We start from the raw sequence: 19,130 nt of genomic DNA on the forward strand, positions 1-19,130 counted from the left end.
GGGGAACCAGGGAACCTTGGTGTGCATCCACTGATTATTAAATGTGGCCGGGCAGGAGATGAGGGACTTTACCCGGCAGATGGACACTTCACCATGCTCCTGGAGGGTGTGGCTTACTCTGTTCAAAATCCCCCCCCCCCCGGTCTGCCGTGCTCTTTTCCCGAGAGCTGGTTTGCGCACCACAGCGCCCATTTCCGGTGACAGGCACCCTGCTGGTGGTGGTGGGGGGTGATGGCCCGTGGGAAGGGTTCGCTCCCTCTCTTCCCTGCCACCCACAGAGCCCAACTTCAGGCTGAATCGGCGACCGGTCCTGCAGGACCGCTGGGAGAGAGCATTGCAGACGGTTTGTTTAGTTAAGCATCCCTTCATAGCGTACTTACTTGAGTTTTGAATTATATTGACTTTATTACTTACATCCTTCACATACATCTGGAGTAAAAATCTTCACGTTACATCTCTGTTCAAATGTGTAATTTATAGTATGTAATAAATATTATGTATAACAGGACAGTCAATATAACATAATAAGTTATATAATATAATATAATATAATATAATATAATATAATATATATAACATAGAAATACAGTTGTAACAGTCTGATGGCCTGCTGGAAGAAGCTGTCCCGGAGCCTGTTGGTCCTGGCTTTTATGCTGCGATACCGTTTCCTGGGTGGTGGCAGTTGGAACAGTTGTGGTTGGGGTGACTCGGGTCCCCAGTTATCCTTCGGGCCCTTTTTACACACCTGTCTCTGTAAATGTCCTGAATAGTGGGAAGTTTACATCTACAGATGTGCTGGGCTGTCCGCACCACTCTCTGTAGAGTCCTGCGATTAAGGGAAGTACAGTTCCCATACCAGGCAGTGATGCAGCCAGTCAGGATGCTCTCAATTGTGCCCCTGTAGAAAGTTCTTGGGATTTGGGTTGGGTGGGGGAGCATACCAAACTTTTTCAACTGTCTAAGGTGAAAGAGACGCTGTTGTGCCTTTTTCACCACACAGCTGGTGTGTACAGACCACGCGAGATCCTCGGGGATGTTTATGCCGAGGAATTTAAAGGTGTTCACCCTCTCAACCGCAGAACCAGTAGGGGTGAGCCCGTCTCCATTCCTGCTCTAGTCCACAACCAGCTCCTTTGTTCTTGCGGCGTTGAGGGAGAGGTTGTTTTCTTGACACCACTGTGTCAGGGTGATGACCTCCTCTCTGTAAGCTGCCTCATTATTTATGGATTGGGGGGGTATAGAGGTAGTTAGCAGAGCATCTGTTCATTTAAGGGGTAACTGATTGTACAGTCTAGTGGTTTTGGGTAGTTTAGAGGAACAGTTGTTTAGCTAGACGCCTGATTCAGTGCATCACTTCTCAAATCGATACCTCACGTACCCATTTTTTTAAAAAACCTGTGCCTCCTGTTTCACTCGTTGGATCCCCGTATCTTACTCTCCCACGTTATATCCATTTCCCTAGGCTCAGAACACGAGAGCAGTGAAGTTGCTGGGTACTTTAGACGCGGGACACAGCAGCAGGGAAATTCTGTGTTAGGACAGCGAGCTGTGCAATTTAACAAACGCCTGACGCGTTGTCTCCTCTTTCCCTGGGAAACCCTCCGGCAAACAGGAAAAACTGGAGGAAACGGAGAGGGAGAAAGACGAGCTGAGGGAGAGCAATCGGAGGCTGACCACGGAAAATGCAGCGTTGAAGGGGAAGATCAATGAGCTCAAAACGCAGGCGGCGAGAGAGGAGGAGGAGCATTCCGCAGCGCTGAAGGTGAATCAGGTGGGTTGAGGCTCCTGATTGTGTTGTCTGTACCCCCGGCGACTGACTTTGTCTGAATTTCTCTCTCTGGTATCCTTCCTGTTAATCCTGTACAGTTGACTTCAAGTAACGAAAGTTTTCTGACCCATGTACGCCCGGTGGCCCCTTTATTAGGCACACCTGAACGTTACTGCAAGTGTCTGATCCGCGTGTGGCAGTGATTCAATGCGTCAAAGCATGCAGGCATGGTCAGGAGGTTCAGTTGTTGTCCACTGCAGCCCCATCTGCCTTTGCTTTCTCCCACGGTCCACTCTCCTCTCCAGCCCTTCGTCCTTTCCACCTGTCGTCTCCCAGCTTCATCGCCCCCCCCCCCCCCCAACACCTGGATTCATCTATCACCTTCCAGCTTATCCTCCTTCCACCCCCCCCACCTTATTCTGGCATCTTTCCAGTCCAGATGAAGGGTCTCGACCCGGAACGTTGACTGGTTATTCATTTCCACAGATGTTACCTACCTGCCGAGTTCCTCCAGCGTTTTGTGTGTTACTCTGCATTTCCAGCGTCTGCAGAACCTCTTGTGTGTCGGAGGTTCAGATGTCATTCAGACCAAACATCAGAATGGTGGGGGGAGGGGGAGGCGGGGAAGAGATGTGATCACAGTGACTTTGGAATGATTGTTGGTGCCAGATGGGGTGGTTTGAGTATCTCAGAAGCTGCTGATCTCCTGGGATTTTTCATACACAACAGTCTCTGGAGTTTACAGGGGGGAGAAAAACATCAAGTCAGCAGCAGTTCTGTGGGTGAAAGCAACTTTTTTAATGAGAGAGGTCAGAGGAGAGTGGCAAGACTGGTTCAAAGTGACGGGAAGGCGACAGTGACTCAGGTAGCCCCACCCTACAACAGTGGCATGCAGAAGAGCATCTCTGAATGCACAAGGCCTTGAACGCTGAAGTGAGATGGGCTACAACAGCAGAAGACGACGGACATACACTGAGTGACCACTGCATCAGGTGCAGGAAGTACCTAATGAAGTGGCCACTCTACGGTACAGGTTTAACCAGTCTCTGCCAGGCATGGAGGAGAGGCTAGTTAATGTTGGAATTTGAATCTCCTCAGGAGCCATTCTGACGAGCGATGTGCAAACCCCGGAACACAGAAACAGGGGAATTGATCACAGGGAACAAGGACATGGCAGACCAATTGAATAACTACTCTGGTTCAGTCTTCACTAAGGAGGGTTAGGGTCCCTTACAGTCATAGGGAACAAGGACATGGCAGACCAATTGAGTAACTACTCTGGTTCTGTCTTCACCAAGGAGGACATCAATAATCTTCTAGAAATAGTAGGGGACCGAGGGTCTAGTGAGATGGAGGAACTGAGGGAAATACATGTCAGTAGGGAAGTGGTGTTAGGTAACTTGAAGGGATTAAAGGCAGATAAATCCCCAGGGCCAGATAGTCTGCATCCCAGAGTGCTTAAGGAAGTAGCCCAAGAAAAAGTAGATGCATTAGTGATAATTTTTCAAAACTCCTTAGATTCTGGATTAGTTCCTGAGGATTGGAGGGTGGCTAATGTAACCCCACTTTTTAAAAAAAGAAGGGAGAGAGAAACCGGGGAATTATAGACCGGTTAGTCTGACATCTGTGGTGGGGAAAATGCTAGAGTTGGTTATCAAAGATGTGATAACAGCACACTTGGAAAGAGGTGAAATCATCGGACAAAGTCAGCATGGATTTGTGAAAGGAAAATCATGTCTGACGAATCTTAGAGAATTTTTTGAAGATGTAACTAGTAGAGTGGATAGGGGAGAGCCAGTGGATGTGGTATATTTAGATTTTCAAAAGGCTTTTGACAAGGTCCCACACAGGAGATTAGTGTGCAAACTTAAAGCACACGGTATTAGGGGTATGGTAATGATGTGGATAGAGAATTGGTTGGCAGACAGGAAGCAAAGAGTGGGAGTAAACAGGACCTTTTCAGAATGGCAGGCAGTGATTAGTGGGGTACCGCAAGGCTCAGTGCTGGGACCCCAATTGTTTACAATATATATTAATGATTTAGACGAGGGAATTAAATGCAGCATCTCCAAGTTTGCAGATGACATGAAGCTGGGCGGCGGTGTTAGCTGTGAGGAGGATGCTAAGAGGATGCAGGGTGACTTGGATAGGTTAGGTGAGTGGGCAAATTCATGGCAGATGCAATTTAATGTGGATAAATGTGAGGTTATCCACTTTGGTTGCAAGAACAGGAAAACAGATTATTATCTGAACGGTGGCCGATTAGGAAAAGGAGAGATGCAGCGAGACCTGGGTGTGATTGTACACCAGTCATTGAAGGTGGGCATGCAGGTACAGCAGGCGGTGAAAAAGGCAAATGGTATGTTGGCATTCATAGCAAAAGGATTTGAGTACAGGAGCAGGGAGGTTCTACTGCAGTTGTACAAGGCCTTGGTGAGACCGCACCTAGAATATTGTGTGCAGTTTTGGTCCCCTAATCTGAGGAAAGACATTCTTGCCATAGAGGGAGTACAGGGAAGGTTCACCAGATTGATTCCTGGGATGGCAGGACTTTCATATGAAGAAAGACTGGATCAACTAGGCTTATACTCACTGGAATTTAGAAGATTGAGGGGGGATCTTATTGAAACGTATTAAATTCTAAAGGGATTGAACAGGCTAGATGCAGGAAAATTGTTCCCGATGTTGGGGAAGTCCAGAACGAGGGGTCACAGTTTAAGGATAAAGGGGAAACCTTTTAGGACCGAGATGAGGAAAAACTTCTTCACACAGAGAGTGGTGAATCTGTGGAATTCTCTGCCACAGGAAACAGTTGAGGCCAGTTCATTGGCTATATTTAAGAGGGAGTTAGATATGGCCCTTGTGGCTAAAGGGATCAGGGGGTATGGAGAGAAAGCAGGTACAGGGTTCTGAGTTGGATGATCAGCCATGATCATATGAATGGCGGTGCAGGCTCGAAGGGCCAAATGGCCTACTCCTGCACCTATTTTCTATGTTTCAACAAGTCTTCATCCGTTTTGCATCATATTTCAGATATTTAGCTGACTGTCCGATAGAATGCCCAGTGTCAACATCTGGGGGTAGCACAGTAGTGCAGTGGTTAGCACAACGCTTTACAGTACCGGCGACCCGGGTTTACACCGCCGTCGTCTGTAAAGAGTTTGTACGTTCTCCCGGTGACCGCGTGGGTTTCCTCCGGGTGCTCAGGTTTCCACCCCACGATCCAAAGACGTTAACGGTTGGTAGGTTAATCGGTCATTGTAAATTGTCCTGTGATTGGGTTCGGGTTAAATCAGGGTTTGCTGGGTGCCGCAGTTCAGAGGGCCTGTTCCATGATGCATCTCAATGAAATATATTTTTAAAAATAATCGCCTGTTTTTCTGTCTTGCCTCCTCCTCCCTGTGCCCTTTGTTACTCGTCCACAACAGGAAGCAGTGTTGGAACTGGAGAAACAGGTATTGGAGCAGAAGTTGAAGTCTGAGTTGGAACTGAAGGCCCAGAGTGAGAAGCAGGAACAGCTCAGAAAGGTCCTGACCGAGAAGGAGGCGGCTTGTTTGACCCTGCAGACGGAAAACCAGGCAAGTTCGTCCCCCCACCACCACGACTCCTATCGGTTCCCGTTCAGGGTCACCTTCTGTACAGACGCTCCTGTGCCCAGCGTCATTTCACAGAACCAATCTGAGTGTATGTGACGGCGCACAAACACACAAACGTTGCCCTGGCGTTCCGCCGCCTCAGTGCCAAGCATTCCCGGTTCAGTATCATCCCCGGTAAATTCTCGTAATGGGCCCTAAACCAAACTGCTGTACTCTCATTGGCTTGATGGTGCTTTTCCCGCCAACAGGGCATTTCCCTGGGGGTGTGTAATTTGCGTGTATGTTTGTCTACTTAGTAAATGGAGCTACATCTCTTTATTTTGTAACGTGGTTGTAACTGGATTGTGGGGTGTATCATTTTCTAATTTTTGTGTAGTCTTAAGTTGACTTTGTTAGTAATTAAAGATGGTATGTCATTTTGAAAAAAAGGAACCGCCCTCAGTATGAGAGAGAGAGAGAGAGAGAGAGAGGGACTTTTTCTTTCTCTCTATCTTCTCAACGTTCAGTTTTCTTTTCACTGTCTCCCCAAGTTTCATGTTTGACGTGCCTAATAGGGACCCTTTCACTAAGGGACCATAGCCATTTCCCCCTGTGGTGATAACCCACGCATCCGGCGGTGTGAAGTGAGAAGCCATGAGGTGATTGGTTGGGCCCGAAGAAGGAGGAATCTGATAGGAGTGGACCAATGGAGAAAGGGAAGGGTGAGGGGAACTGGAGGGAGGTGAAGGCTAGGTGAGGGATAATCAGAAAGGGGAATAACAAAATCAAGAAAGGGTTTGGGGGTGGGAGAAATTACCAGAAAGTAGAGAAATTGATGCTCGTGCCATCAGGTTGGAGACTATCACATCCTGATTCCGCCTTCTTCCCCTCTTCCTTTTCCTGTCCTGGTGAAGAGTCTCGGCCTGAAACATCGACTGGCTGGTCCCCTCTATGAGTGCTGACTGACCTGCTGAGTTCCCCCAGCATTCTGTGTGTTATTTTCAGATAGATAGATAATTTATTGATCCCAAAGGAAATTAGTGTCATTACAAGTGCACGGATATTAGAAGTAAGAAAGAATTTAAAAAGTGACTTTAAAAATAAGTTGCACAAGATTTACAAATCAAAGATGACAAGATTTACAGACTCACCCTGATAAGATGGTGGAAGAATTACCGTAATATTACGCAGTAATGGGTGCACACTCACTCTCGTTGCACAAAAATCTTGCAAAGTAACTCTGTGGGTTTCCAGCATCGGCGGAATCTCTCGCACTCATCGGGTCTGCCTCCTTGTCTCCTGCAGGACCTGCTGGCCGAGGTGGAATCGGCCCGGAGCTTGGCAGAGCAGCTGAAGCAGAAGAACGGGAAGGCCGGGGAGAAGCTGAAACAGCTTCGGCAAGAGAACGAGCGGCTCAGGGCGGAGATCAGTGCCAAGGAGGCCGAGCTGACAAGGTAGAGGGCTGCCTGCGTTTTGTTCTGGCACCAGAGCTCGAGCAGCCGATGAGCTGCAGTTGTAATGTAGGGAAGCCTTCAGTGTGACAGGTGGCTTGCTTTCTCACTGGTCGAGTGGTAAGCCCTGGCTGGGATAATGGCGACTGCTCTGTTGCTGTCTGGTGGCCTGGGAACAGGGAAAACCCAAACAGAAGCTCCCACTCGGCCTGGGGGTGTGTCTGTAAAATCTGTACTCTGGTCCCTTGGGTAAACTCCACTTGAATCCTTTAACTTCTATCTTCCTCTCAAACTTGCAACTCCTTGTGCATCCGGACCCTCGATTTCCTCTCTTGGATTCTCCTGGAGAATAGGTTGAGTGACCTTGGCCTTTTCTCCTTGGAGCGACAGAGGATGAGAGCTGACCTGATAGAGGTGTATAAGATGATGAGAGGCATTGTTTGTGTGGATAGTCAGAGGCTTTTCCCCAGGGCTGAAATGGCTGACACGAGGGGGTCATAGTTTTAAGGTGCTTGGGAGTCGGTATTGAGGGGATGTCAGGGGTACGTTTTTTCACACAGAGAGTGGTGTGTGCGTGGAATGGGCTGCCGGTGGCAGTGGTGGAGGCGGATACGATAGGATCTTTTAAGAGACTCTTAAAGAGGAACATGGAGCTTAGGAAAATGGAGAGCCATACGGAAGGGAAATTCTAGGCGATTTCTAGAGTAGCTAACATGGTCGGCACAACTTTATGGGCTGAAGGGCCTGTAATGTGCTGTAGATCTCTGTTTCTATGTAGACTCCTGTGCCATTAATGTGATGAACTGATAGGCAAGACCCTGGGGCTACTCGGGCCTGCTGCGGGGTCCGGTTTTGGTTTGGAATGTTGTTGTTCACATGGCGGATGAACTTTGAGCGTGGATCGGTTCGTGGAACTGTGACATTGTGGCCGTTACAGGATGTCTCAGGAGCGGGAATGGCTGCTGAGTGTGTCAGGCGTTAGGTGTTTCCAAAAGGACAGAGAGGGAGGCAAAAGGGGTGGGGGGCATGGCACTGCTAATTAGGGATGGTATCACGGCTGCAGAAAAAGAGGAAGTCGTGGAGGGATTGCCGACTGAGTCAGTGTGGTGGAAGTCAGAAACAGGGAAGGGGCAGTAATTCTGGGCATTTTTAAAAATCTAGATCTGATGTAGATCTAGATTTTTATCTGCAATCTAGAATTGCAGATTCTAGAACGGAGCAATGATCAGTTTGTTGTGATAGGAGATTTTAACTTTCCTAGTATCGACTGGCATCTCCTTAACGCACAGGGTTTAGACGGGGTGGAGTTTGTTAGGAGTGTTCAGGGAGGTGTCCTGACACAATATGTGGACAAGCCAACTAGAGGAGGGGCTGTACTTGATCTGGTGTCGGGTGTCAGGTCTCGGCAGGAGAGCATTGTGGAGGTGGTGACCACCACAACATTTCTTCCCCCGTAGCATTGGAGAGGGATAGGAACAGACAATTTGGAAAAAAACCATTTAATTGGAGTGGGGGAAATATGATGCTGTTAGGCAGGAACTGGGGAGCAGATGTTCTCAGGGAAGTGCACAGCAGAAATGTGGCAAATGTTCAGGGAACATTTGCATGGCTATGTTCCATTGAGGCGGGGAAAGGATGGTCGAGTTAAAGAACCATGGTGTACAAATTATGTAGAAAATCTAATTCAGGAAAGAAAAGCTTATGAAAGGTTCTAGATACTGTTAGAGCTCTGGAAAGTTTGCTAGGAACGAGCTTGGAATTAGGAGAGCCAGAAGGGGACATGAGAAGGCCTTGGTGATCAAGACTAAGGTAAACCCCAAGGTATTCTACAAGTGTGTGAGGAGCAAGAGGGATGAGCCGTGTGAGATTAGGACCAGTCAGGTGTGATAGTGGAAACGTGTGCATGGAGCTGGAGGAGGTAGCGGAGGTACTTAGTAAATACTTTGCTTCAGTATTCACCAGTGAAAAAGACCTTGGCAGTTGTAGGGATGACTTACAGCAGACTGAAACGCTGGAGCATATAGACATTGAGAAAGAGGGTCTGCTGGAACATTTGAAAAGTATTGTTAGATAAGTCACCGGGACCGGATGGGATATTGTGGGAGACGAGGGAGGAGATCGCTGAGCCTCTGGTGATGATCTTTCCGTCATCAATAGGGATGGGAGAGCTTCTGGAGCATTGCAAATGTTTTCCATTGTTCAAGAAAGGGAGCAGAGATAACCCAGGAAATTATAGACCAGTGAGTCTGACTTCAGTGGTGGGCAACGTTGTTGGAGAAGATCCTGAGAGGCAGGACTTAAAAGCATTTGGAGAGAGATAATCTGATTAGGAATAGTCAGTATGGCTTTGTCAATTGTAGGTTGTGTCTTATGAGCCTGATTGAATTCTTTGAGGATGGAACAAAACACACTGAAGAAGGGAGAGCAGTAGACGTAATGTATATGGATTTCAGTAAGGCATTTGATAAGGTTCCCCATGCAAGGCTCCTTCAGAAAGTAAGGAGGCATGGGATCAAAGGAGACCTTGCTTTGTGGATTCAGAATCGGCTTGCCCATGGTTGTAGATGGTTTGTATTCTACATGGAGGTCGGTGACTGGTGACGTTCCACAGGATCTATTCTGGGACAACTACTCTTTGTGATTTCTGCATGATGAAGTAGCGGGTGGGTTAGTAAGTTTGCTGATGACACAAAGATTGGGGGTGTTCTACACGCTGTCCTTACACACCTGGAGAAGAAGAGTGCTTATGTGAGAATGCTGTTCTTGGACTACAGTTCAGCATTCAGCACCATAATTCCCTCCAGGCTCAACAAGAAGCTCAGAGACCTCGGCCTTCACCCTGCCTTGTGCACCTGGATCCTGGACTTCCTGTCAGATTGCCGGCAGGTGGTAAGAGTGGGCTCCCTCACCTCCACCCCTCTGACTCTCAACACAGGAGTCCCTCTGGGCTGTGTACTGAGTCCTCTCCTTTACTCCCTGTGTATGCATGTCTCTGTTGCCACCCACAGCTCAAATTTGCTGATTAAATCTGACAACGACACTGCATAGATTGGCTTTGTCTCAAACAATAACGAGGTGGCCTACAGGGAAGAAGTCATGTCTCTGACACAGTGGTGTCAAGAAAACAATCTTCAATGTTCCAAAGACAAAGGAGCTGGTTGTGGATTACAGGAGGAATGGAGACAGGCTAACCCCTATGGACATCAATGGATCTGGGGTTGAGAGGGTGAACAGCTTTAAGTTCCTTCATCACCGAGGACCTCGTGGTCTGTACACACCAGCTGTGTGTTGAAAAAAAGCACAACAGCGCCTCTTTCACCTCAGACGGTTGAGGAAGTTTGTTTTGGCCCCCAAATCCCAAGAACTTTCTACAGGGATGCAATTGAGAGCATCCCGACTGGCTGCATCACTGCCTGGTATGGGAACTGTACCTCCCTTAATTGCAGGACTCTGCAGAGAGTGGTGCGGACAGCCCAGCGCATCTGTAGTTGTGAACTTCTCATGATTCAGGACATTTACTGAGACAGGTGTGTAAAAAGGGCCTGTAGGATCATTGGGGACCTGAGTCACCCCGACAGCAATCTATTCTAGCTGCTACCATCTGGGAAATGGTACCGCAGCATAAAAGCCAGGACCAACAGGCTCCAGGACAGCTTCTTCCACCAAGCCATTGGACCGATGAACTCACTCTGATTTGAGTGTACTCTATGTTACACTGACTGTTTTATTTTTATAAATTATTGCAAATTAATGTGCTCATTACACATTTTGATGGAGGCATAATGTAAAGATTTTTACTCATATATGAGAAGGATGTAAGAAAATAAATTCAAGTCAGAGGTTACAGCGGGACATCGATAGGATGCAGAACTGGGCTGAGAAGTGGCAGATGGAGTTCAGCCCAGATGTGTGAAGTGAATCATTTTGGTAGGTCAAATTTGAAGACAGAATGTAGTATTAATGGTAAGACTCATGGCAGTGTGGAGGATCAGCGAGATATTGAGGTCCATGTCCACAGGACACTCAAAGCTGCTGTGCAGGTTGACAGTGTTGTTAGGAAGGCTCATGGTTTATTGGCCTTCATCAACCGTGGGATTGAGTTCAGGGCCGTGAGGTAATGTTACAGCTATATGAGACCTTGGTCAGAACCCACTTGGAGTACTGTGTTCAGTTCTGGTCACCTCACTACAGGAAGGATGTGGATACTATAGAGAGAGTGCAGAAGAGATTTACAAGGATGTTGTCTGGATTGGAGGGTGTACCTTAACGGGAATAGGTTGAGTGAACTTGGCCTTTTCTCCTTGGAGCGACGGAGGATGAGAGGTGACCTGATAGAGGTGTATAAGATGATGAGAGGTATTGACCTTGTGGATAGTCAGAGGCTTTTTCCCAGGGCTGAAATGGCTAACACGAGGGGGCATAGTTGCTTGGAAGTAGGTACAAGGGGGATGTCAGGGGAAGTTTTTTACACAGTGGTGAGTGCATGGAATGCACTGCCAGCAAAGGTGGTAGATACCACAGGGTCTTTTAAGAGTCCCTTAGATGGGGGTACATGGAGCTTAGAAAAATAGAGGGCTATGTGGTAAGGAAATTCTAGGCAGTTTCTAGAGTCGGTTACATGGTCGGCACAACATTGTGGGCCGAAGGGCCTGTTTCTGTGGATACACTGTGGCCACCCCCCTCGGTAATCATTATCTCGTTTTGGAAACGGTTGAGGGGGATGACCTGACAGAGGACGACCATGGCGATCGGCACTGAGCCTGGTTCCGTGGAGCAGAAGGGAAAGAGGAAGATGAGGAATGTGGTCGTCATAGGGGATTCAATTGTGAGGGGAACAGACGGGAGGTTCTGTCAGCCTGACAGAGATACCCGCATGGTGTGCTGCCTCCCAGGTGCCAGGGTACAAGGTGTCTCAGATCGGGTGTAGAGTATTCTGAAGGGAGAGGGCGAACAAGAATTCAGGGAGTTGGGTAGGAAGCTGAAAAGCAGGAATTTTCGGGTAGTAACCTCAGGATTGCTGCCTGTGCCACGGGCTAGCGAGTGCAAAAATAGCATGATCGGGCGTATTAATGTGTGCCTGAGAGACTGGTGTAGGGGGGGGCAGGACTTCAGATTCCTGGATCATTGTGGCCTCTTCTGGGGGAGGTACAGAAAGGGCAGGTTACACCTGAGCCCAAAGGGCTTCAATATCCGAGCAGGCAGGTTTAATAGAGGTGTTTGGGAGGGTTTAAACTAATGTGGCAGGGGGATGAGAACCGGAGTGATAGGGTTGAGGAAGGGGAAAACAGAAAAATAAATCAAAGATAGCGTGCAACAGAGATGATAGAACGAACAGGCAGGAGATGAGGCTTAATCACAGCCAGTAGGACGAGTTACGGGGCAACAGAGGAGTGGTGCAGTTAAAACAGAAAGCAACAAATACTGGACTGAGACTGTTATATTTGAATGCATGCAGCATAAGGAATAAAATGAATAATCCTGAAATCCAGCTACAGACTGGCAAGTATGACATTGTGGCCATCTCTGAAACTTGGCTAAAGGATGGAGGCCATTGGGAGCTGAACGTCCAAGGAAATACCGTGTATCAGAGAGATAGGATAGTAGGTAGAGGGGGTGATGGGGCTCTGTGTATAAGAAATAATATTAAATCATTAGAAAGAGATGACAGAAGATCGGAAGGTGTAGAGTCTCTATGGGTTGAGTTAAGAAATGACAACGGTAAAAGGACCCTAATGGCCATTGTATACAGGCCTCCAAACAGCAGCCGGGATGTGGATTACAACTTACAGCAGGAGATAGAAAAGGTGTGTCAAAAGGGCAATGTCATGATAATCGTTGGGGATTTTAACATGAAAGTGGATTGGGAAAACCAGGCCAGTACTGGACCTCAAGAGAGAGAATTTGTAGAATGTCTAAGGGATGGATTTTAGAACAACTTGTTATTGAGCCCACTAGGGGATCGGCTATGCTGGATTGGGTGTTGTGCAATGAGCTTAAGGTTAAGGAACCCTTAGGGAACAGTGATCACAATATGATCAAGTACACATTGAAATTTGAGAGGGAAAAAATAAAATCCAATGTGTCAGTATTTCAGTGGAATAAAGGAGATTACAATGGCACGAGAGGGGAACTGGCCAAGGTTGACTGGAAAGGGACATTTGGAGGAAGGACAGCAGAGCAGCAATGACTGGAGTTTCTGCGAAAAATGAGGGAAGTGCAAGACAGATATATTCCAAATTTTCAAAGGAAAGAGGGACACTACCGTAGCTGACAAGTGAAGTCAGAGCCAAAGTAAAGGCAAAAGAAGCGGGCATTCAAGGAAGCTGAACTAGTGGGAAGATAGAGGATTGGGAAGCTTTTAAAACTTGCAGAAGGAAACTAAGAAGGTCATTAGGAAGGAAAAGATGAATTGTGAAAGGAAGCTGGTGACTAATATCAAAGTAACTAAAAGCTTTTTTAAGTATATAAAGGGTAAAAGGGATGAGGGTAGATATAGGACTAATACAAAATGATGTTGGAGATATTGTAATGAGAGATGCAGAGATGGCAGAGGAACTGAATGTGTATTTTGCATCACTCTTCACAGTGGGAGACACCTGCAGTATACCGGACATTCAACAGTGTCACAGAGTGAAGTTTATGCAGTGAAAATTACAACTGAGAAGGTGCTCAGGAAGCTTAATGGGCTGAGGGCGGATAAATCTCTTGGACTGATGGAATGCACCCTCGGGTTCTGAAGGAAGTAGCTGGAGAGATTGCGGAGGCATTAACGATGATCTTTCAAGAATCGATAGATTTTGGCATTGTACCAGATGACTGGAAAATTGCAAATGTTACTCTGCTATTTAGGAAAGGTGGGAGGTAGCAGAAAGGAAACTATAGACCTGTTAGCCTGACATCAGTGGTTGGGAAATCGTTGGAGTTGATTGTTAAGGATGAGATTACGGAGTACCTGGAGGCATATGACAAGATAGGCCAAAGCCAGAAGTGGAATTACGGGGAAGTTACTAGCATGGGTGGAACATTGGCTGATTGACAGGAAACAGGGAGTGGTAATAAAGGGGTCCTATTCTAGCTGGCCGCTAGTTACCAATGGAGTTCCACAGGAGTTGATGTTGGGATCACTGCTTTTTATGAAGTATGTCAGTGATCTGAACTATGGGATTAATGGATTTGTGGCTAAATTTGCCGATGCTACAAAGATAGCTGGAGGAGCGGGTAATGTTGAGGAAACAGAAAGCTTGCAGAGAGACAGTTAGTTTAGGGGAATGGGAAAAGAAGTGGCAAATGAAATACAATGTTGGAAAGTGTATGGTCATGCACTTTGATGGAAGAAATAAACAGGCAGACTATTATTTAGATGGGGAGAGAATTCAAAATGCAGAGGTGCAAAGACTCTGTGTCATTAGAGCGCTCGGGGATTCAGTCCTGTTGAAATTTTAGCAGTCAGGTTGAATGCAAGGATGTCCCCACGTTGTGCCTTTCGTTCCTTGCTCGTGAAGGGGATTTAAGAGAGTTTGTCTTTACTTGTCCAAAAAACAAAATCCAGTGAAATTTGCCATCTGTGTCAACCTGAGTATGTGCTGGAGGCAGCCCGAGTGAGTTGCCATGCCAACATCGGACATCCACCAGTGACCAACTCTGACACTGGGAATCTCAAAGTCAACTTTACTATCAGAGTACGTGCAGGTCACCACATACAACCCTGAGATTCTTTTTCCTGTGGGTATACGTAGCAAATCTTTAGAATAGTAACCATAAAGGGGATCTGTAAACTCTGCAGATGCAGATATAAATAAATAATGAGCATGAAATAACAATGTAACAGAGGCCTTTTTGTTCAAGAGCCTGATGCTTGCGGGGCAGTAGCCGTCCTCAAAGCTGTGAGTATTGAGGCTCCTGTACCTTCTCCCTGCTGGCAGCATTGAGAAGAGAGCGTGGCCTAGGTGGTGGGAGCCCCCGATGATGGATGCTGCTTTCCTGCAGGAATGGATGTGCTCAGTGTGCTGAATCCACCTGTCTTTTGTAGGATTTTCGGTGCCCGCACACTTCCCAGCACGCATCTACAGAAGCCTGCCGAGGTTTTCGACGGACCTCCGCAGGCTCCTGAGGAAGTAGAGGCGCTGCCGTGCTTTCTTCGCAGTTGTCTTTGTTGCCCAGGACAGGTCCTCTGAGATTGTGACACCCAGGAACTGGAAGGAATTTTGGGAGGAAACCCACACGGTCACAGGGCGAGAATGTACGAGCTCTTCCCAGGCAGCGACGGGAATTGAACCTGGGGTTGCTGCCTCGGTGAAAGCGTCTTGCTGGCCACAACTCTACCGTGCCCCCTCGGTGTCCGGTGGACACTGACGGTGCTTTGCGGTACTGGTGTAGGAAGAGAAGCTCCTTGACTGGCCCCCTGCCCCTTTACCCAGCTGCTGCCCGGTCCTGGATCCCCACGTAATCAGGAAGTGACCCACCCCCCCCTCCCATTTCCCATTCTGATTCCCCCCCCCCCCCCCGCCCCGCTAACCTCTGTTCCCTCTCCACCTTCCCTTTCTTCCATGGTCCACCTATCAGATTCCATATAACAATCACAGCATGGAAACAGGCCATCCTGGCCCTTCTACTCCGTGCCGAATGCTCACTCTCACCTAGTCCCACCGATCTGCACTCAGCCCATAACCCTCCATTCCTTTCCTGTCCATATACCTATCCAATTTTACTTTAAATGACAATACCGAACCTGCCTCTATCACTTCTACTGGAAGCTCGTTCCACACAGCTACCACTCTCTGAGTAAAGAAGTTCCCCCTCGTGTTACCCCTAAACTTTTGCCCCCTGACTCTCAACTCATGTCCTCTTGTTTGAATCTCCCCTACTCTCAATGGAAAAAGCCTATCCACGTCCACTCTATCTATCCCCCTCATTATTTTAAATACCTCTATCAAGTCCCCCCTCAACCTTCTACGTTCCAAAGAATAAAGACCTAACTTGTTCAATCTTTCCCTGTAACTTAGGTGCTGAAACCCAGGTAACATTCTAGTAAATCTTCTCTGTACTCTCTCTATTTTGTTGACATCTTTCCTATAATTCGGTGACCAGAACACACCTCCTTCTTTACCTCTTGCACCTATTTATTGCCTGCCAGCTTCTTACCTCATCTGTGGAAATGAATGGGCAGCCGAGACTCTTCATCAGGACTGGGGAGGGGATGGGGAAGACACCAGCATAAAGAGGGGGGAGGAGGATAGCTGGAGGGCGATAGGTGAAGCCAGGTGGGTGGGGAAAAGGTAAAGGGATGGAGGGGAAGGAATCTGACGGGAGAGGAGAGTGGACTGTGGTAGAAAGGGAAGGAGGAGGGACACCAGGGGGAGGTGATGGGTGGGAAAGGTAAAGGACTGGAGAGGGAGGAATCTGATAGGAGAGGAGATTGGACCGTGGGAGAAAGGGAAGGAGGAGGGACACCAGGGGGAGGTGATGGGTAGGAGAGATAAAGGACTGGAGGGGAAGGAATCTGACGGGAGAGGAGAGTGGACTGTGGGAGAAAGGGAAGGAGGAGGGACACCAGGGGGAGGTGATGGGTGGGAGAGGTAAAGGGCTGGAGAGGAAGGAATCTGATCGGAGGGGAGAGTGGACCGTGGGAGAAAGGGGAGGGACACCAGGGGGAGGTGATGGGTGGGAAAGGTAAAGGGCTGGAGAGGAAGGAATCTGATAGGAGAGGAGAGTGGACCGTGGGAGAAAGGGAAGGAGGAGGGACACCAGGGGGAGGTGATGGGTGGGAGAGGTAAAGGGCTGGAGAGGGAGGAATCTGATTGGAGAGGAGAGTGGACCGTGGGAGAGAGGGAAGGAGGAGGGTCACCAGGGGGAGGTGATGGGTGGGAGAGGTAAAGGGCTGGAGAGGAAGGAATCTGATAGGAGAGGAGAGTGGACCGTGGGAGAAAGGGAAGGAGGAGGGACACCAGGGGGAGGTGATGGGTGGGAAAGGAAAAAGGGCTGGAGAGGAAGGAATCTGATAGGAGGAGAGTGGACCGTGGGAGAAAGGGAAGGAGGAGGGACACCAGGGGGAGGAGATGGGTGGGAATGGTAAAGGGCTGGAGAGGGAGGAATCTGATAGGAGAGGAGAGTGGACTGTGGGGGAAAGGGAAGGAGGAGGGACACCAGGGGGAGGTGATGGGTGGGAAAGGTAAAGGGCTGGAGAGGAAGGAATCTGATAGGAGAGGAGAGTGGACCGTGGGAGAAAGGGAAGGAGGAGGGACACCAGGGGGAGGTGATGGGTGGGAAAGGTAAAGGGCTGGAGAGGAAGGAATCTGATAGGAGAGGAGAGTGGACAGTGGGAGAAAGGAAAGGAGGAGGGACACCAGGGGGAGGTGATGGGTGGGAAAGGTAAAGGGCTGGAGAGGAAGGAATCTGATAGGAGAGGAGAGTGGACCGTGGGAGAAAGGGAAGGAGGAGGGGACCCAGGGGGAGGTGATGGGTGTGAAAGTTAAAGGGCTAGAGAGGAAGGAATCTGACAGGAGAGGAGAGTGGACCATGGAAGAAAGGGAAGGAGGAGGGACACCAGGGGGAGGTGGTGGGTGGGAAAGGTAAAGGGCTGGAGAGGAAGGAATCTGATAGGAGAGGAGAGTGGACCGTGGGAGAAAGGGAAGGAGGAGGGACACCAGGGGGAGGTGATGGTGGGAGAGGTAAAGGGCTGGAGAGGGAGGAATCTGATAGGAGGAGAGTGGACCGTGGGAGAAAGGGAAGGAGGAGGGACACCAGGGGGAGGTGATGGGTGGGAGAGGTAAAGGGCTGGAGAGGAAGGAATCTGATAGGAGGAGAGTGGACCGTGGGAGAAAGGGAAGGAGGAGGGACACCAGGGGGAGGTGATGGGTGGGAGAGGTAAAGGGCTGGAGAGGAAGGAATCTGACGGGAGAGGAGAGTGGACTGTGGGAGAAAGGGAAGGAGGAGGGACAACAGGGGGAGGTGATGGGTGGGAGAGGTAAAGGGCTGGAGAGGAAGGAATCTGATAGGTGTGGAGAGTGGACCGTGGGGGAAAGGGAAGGAGGAGGGACACCAGGGGGAGGTGATGGGTGGGAGAGGTAAAGGGCTGGAGAGGGAGGAATCTGATAGGAGGAGAGTGGACCGTGGGAGAAAGGGAAGGAGGAGGGACACCAGGGGGAGGTGATGGGTGGGAAAGGTAAAGGGCTGGAGAGGAAGGAATCTGATAGGAGAGGAGAGTGGACTGTGGAAGAAAGGGTAGGAGGAGGGACACCAGGGGGAGGTGATGGGTGGGAAAGGTAAAGGGCTGGAGAGGAAGGAATCTGATCGGAGAGGGGAGTGGACCGTGGGAGAAAGGGAAGGAGGAGGGACACCAGGGGGAGGTGATGGGTGGGAGAGGTAAAGGGCTGGAGAGGAAGGAATCTGACAGGAGAGGAGAGTGGACTGTGGGAGAAAGGGAAGTAGGAGGGACACCAGGGTGAGGTGATGGGTGGGGAGGTAAAGGGCTGGAGAGGAAGGAATCTGATGGGAGAGGAGAGTGGACCGTGGGAGAAAGGGAAGGAGGAGGGACACCAGGGGGAGGTGATGGGTGGGAGAGGTAAAGGGCTGGAGAGGAAGGAATCTGATAGGAGAGGAGAGTGGACTGTGGAAGAAAGGGTAGGAGGAGGGACACCAGGGGGAGGTGATGGGTGGGAAAGGTAAAGGGCTGGAGAGTGAGGAATCTGATCGGAGAGGAGAGTGGACCGTGGGAGAAAGGGAAGGAGGAGGGACACCAGGGGGAGGTGATGGGTGGGAGAGGTAAAGGACTGGAGGGGAAGGAATCTGACGGGAGAGGAGAGTGGACCGTGGGAGAAAGGGAAGGAGGTGGGACACCAGGGGGAGGTGATGGGTGGGGAAGGTAAAGGGCTGGAGAGGAAGGAATCTGATCGGAGGGGAGAGTGGACCGTGGGAGAAAGGGAAGGAGGAGGGACACCATGGGGAGGTGATGGGTGGGAAAGGTAAAGGGCTGGAGAGGAAGGAATCTGATCGGAGAGGAGAGTGGACCGTGGGAGAAAGGGAAGGAGGAGGGACACCAGGGGGAGGTGATGGGTGGGAGAGGTAAAGGGCTGGAGAGGGAGGAATCTGATTGGAGAGGAGAGTGGACCGTGGGAGAGAGGGAAGGAGGAGGGTCACCAGGGGGAGGTGATGGGTGGGAGAGGTAAAGGGCTGGAGAGGAAGGAATCTGATAGGAGAGGAGAGTGGACTGTGGGAGAAAGGGAAGGAGGAGGGACACCAGGGGGAGGTGATGGGTGGGAAAGGTAAAGGGCTGGAGAGGAAGGAATCTGATAGGAGGAGAGTGGACCGTGGGAGAAAGGGAAGGAGGAGGGACTCCAG

At 49.4% G+C, this 19,130-nt stretch overlaps 1 protein-coding gene across 1 annotated transcript in view; it reads left to right on the forward strand.

Annotated features, from left to right (window-relative positions):
- Nucleotides 1-1,588: 1,588 nt before the first annotated feature.
- The window catches only part of LOC132386024 (tax1-binding protein 1 homolog A-like), a 129,481-nt gene continuing 111,939 nt past the window's right edge, over nucleotides 1,589-19,130 (forward strand). Inside the window, exons 1-3 of the mRNA XM_059958306.1 lie at nucleotides 1,589-1,771; nucleotides 5,197-5,346; nucleotides 6,649-6,797. The gene's annotated coding sequence lies outside the window, so the exon portion shown is untranslated. The remainder of the gene's footprint in view (nucleotides 1,772-5,196; nucleotides 5,347-6,648; nucleotides 6,798-19,130) is intronic.

This window comes from Hypanus sabinus (genome assembly GCF_030144855.1).
Source record: "Hypanus sabinus isolate sHypSab1 chromosome Y unlocalized genomic scaffold, sHypSab1.hap1 SUPER_Y_unloc_24, whole genome shotgun sequence".
NCBI classification, from domain to species: domain Eukaryota; kingdom Metazoa; phylum Chordata; class Chondrichthyes; order Myliobatiformes; family Dasyatidae; genus Hypanus; species Hypanus sabinus.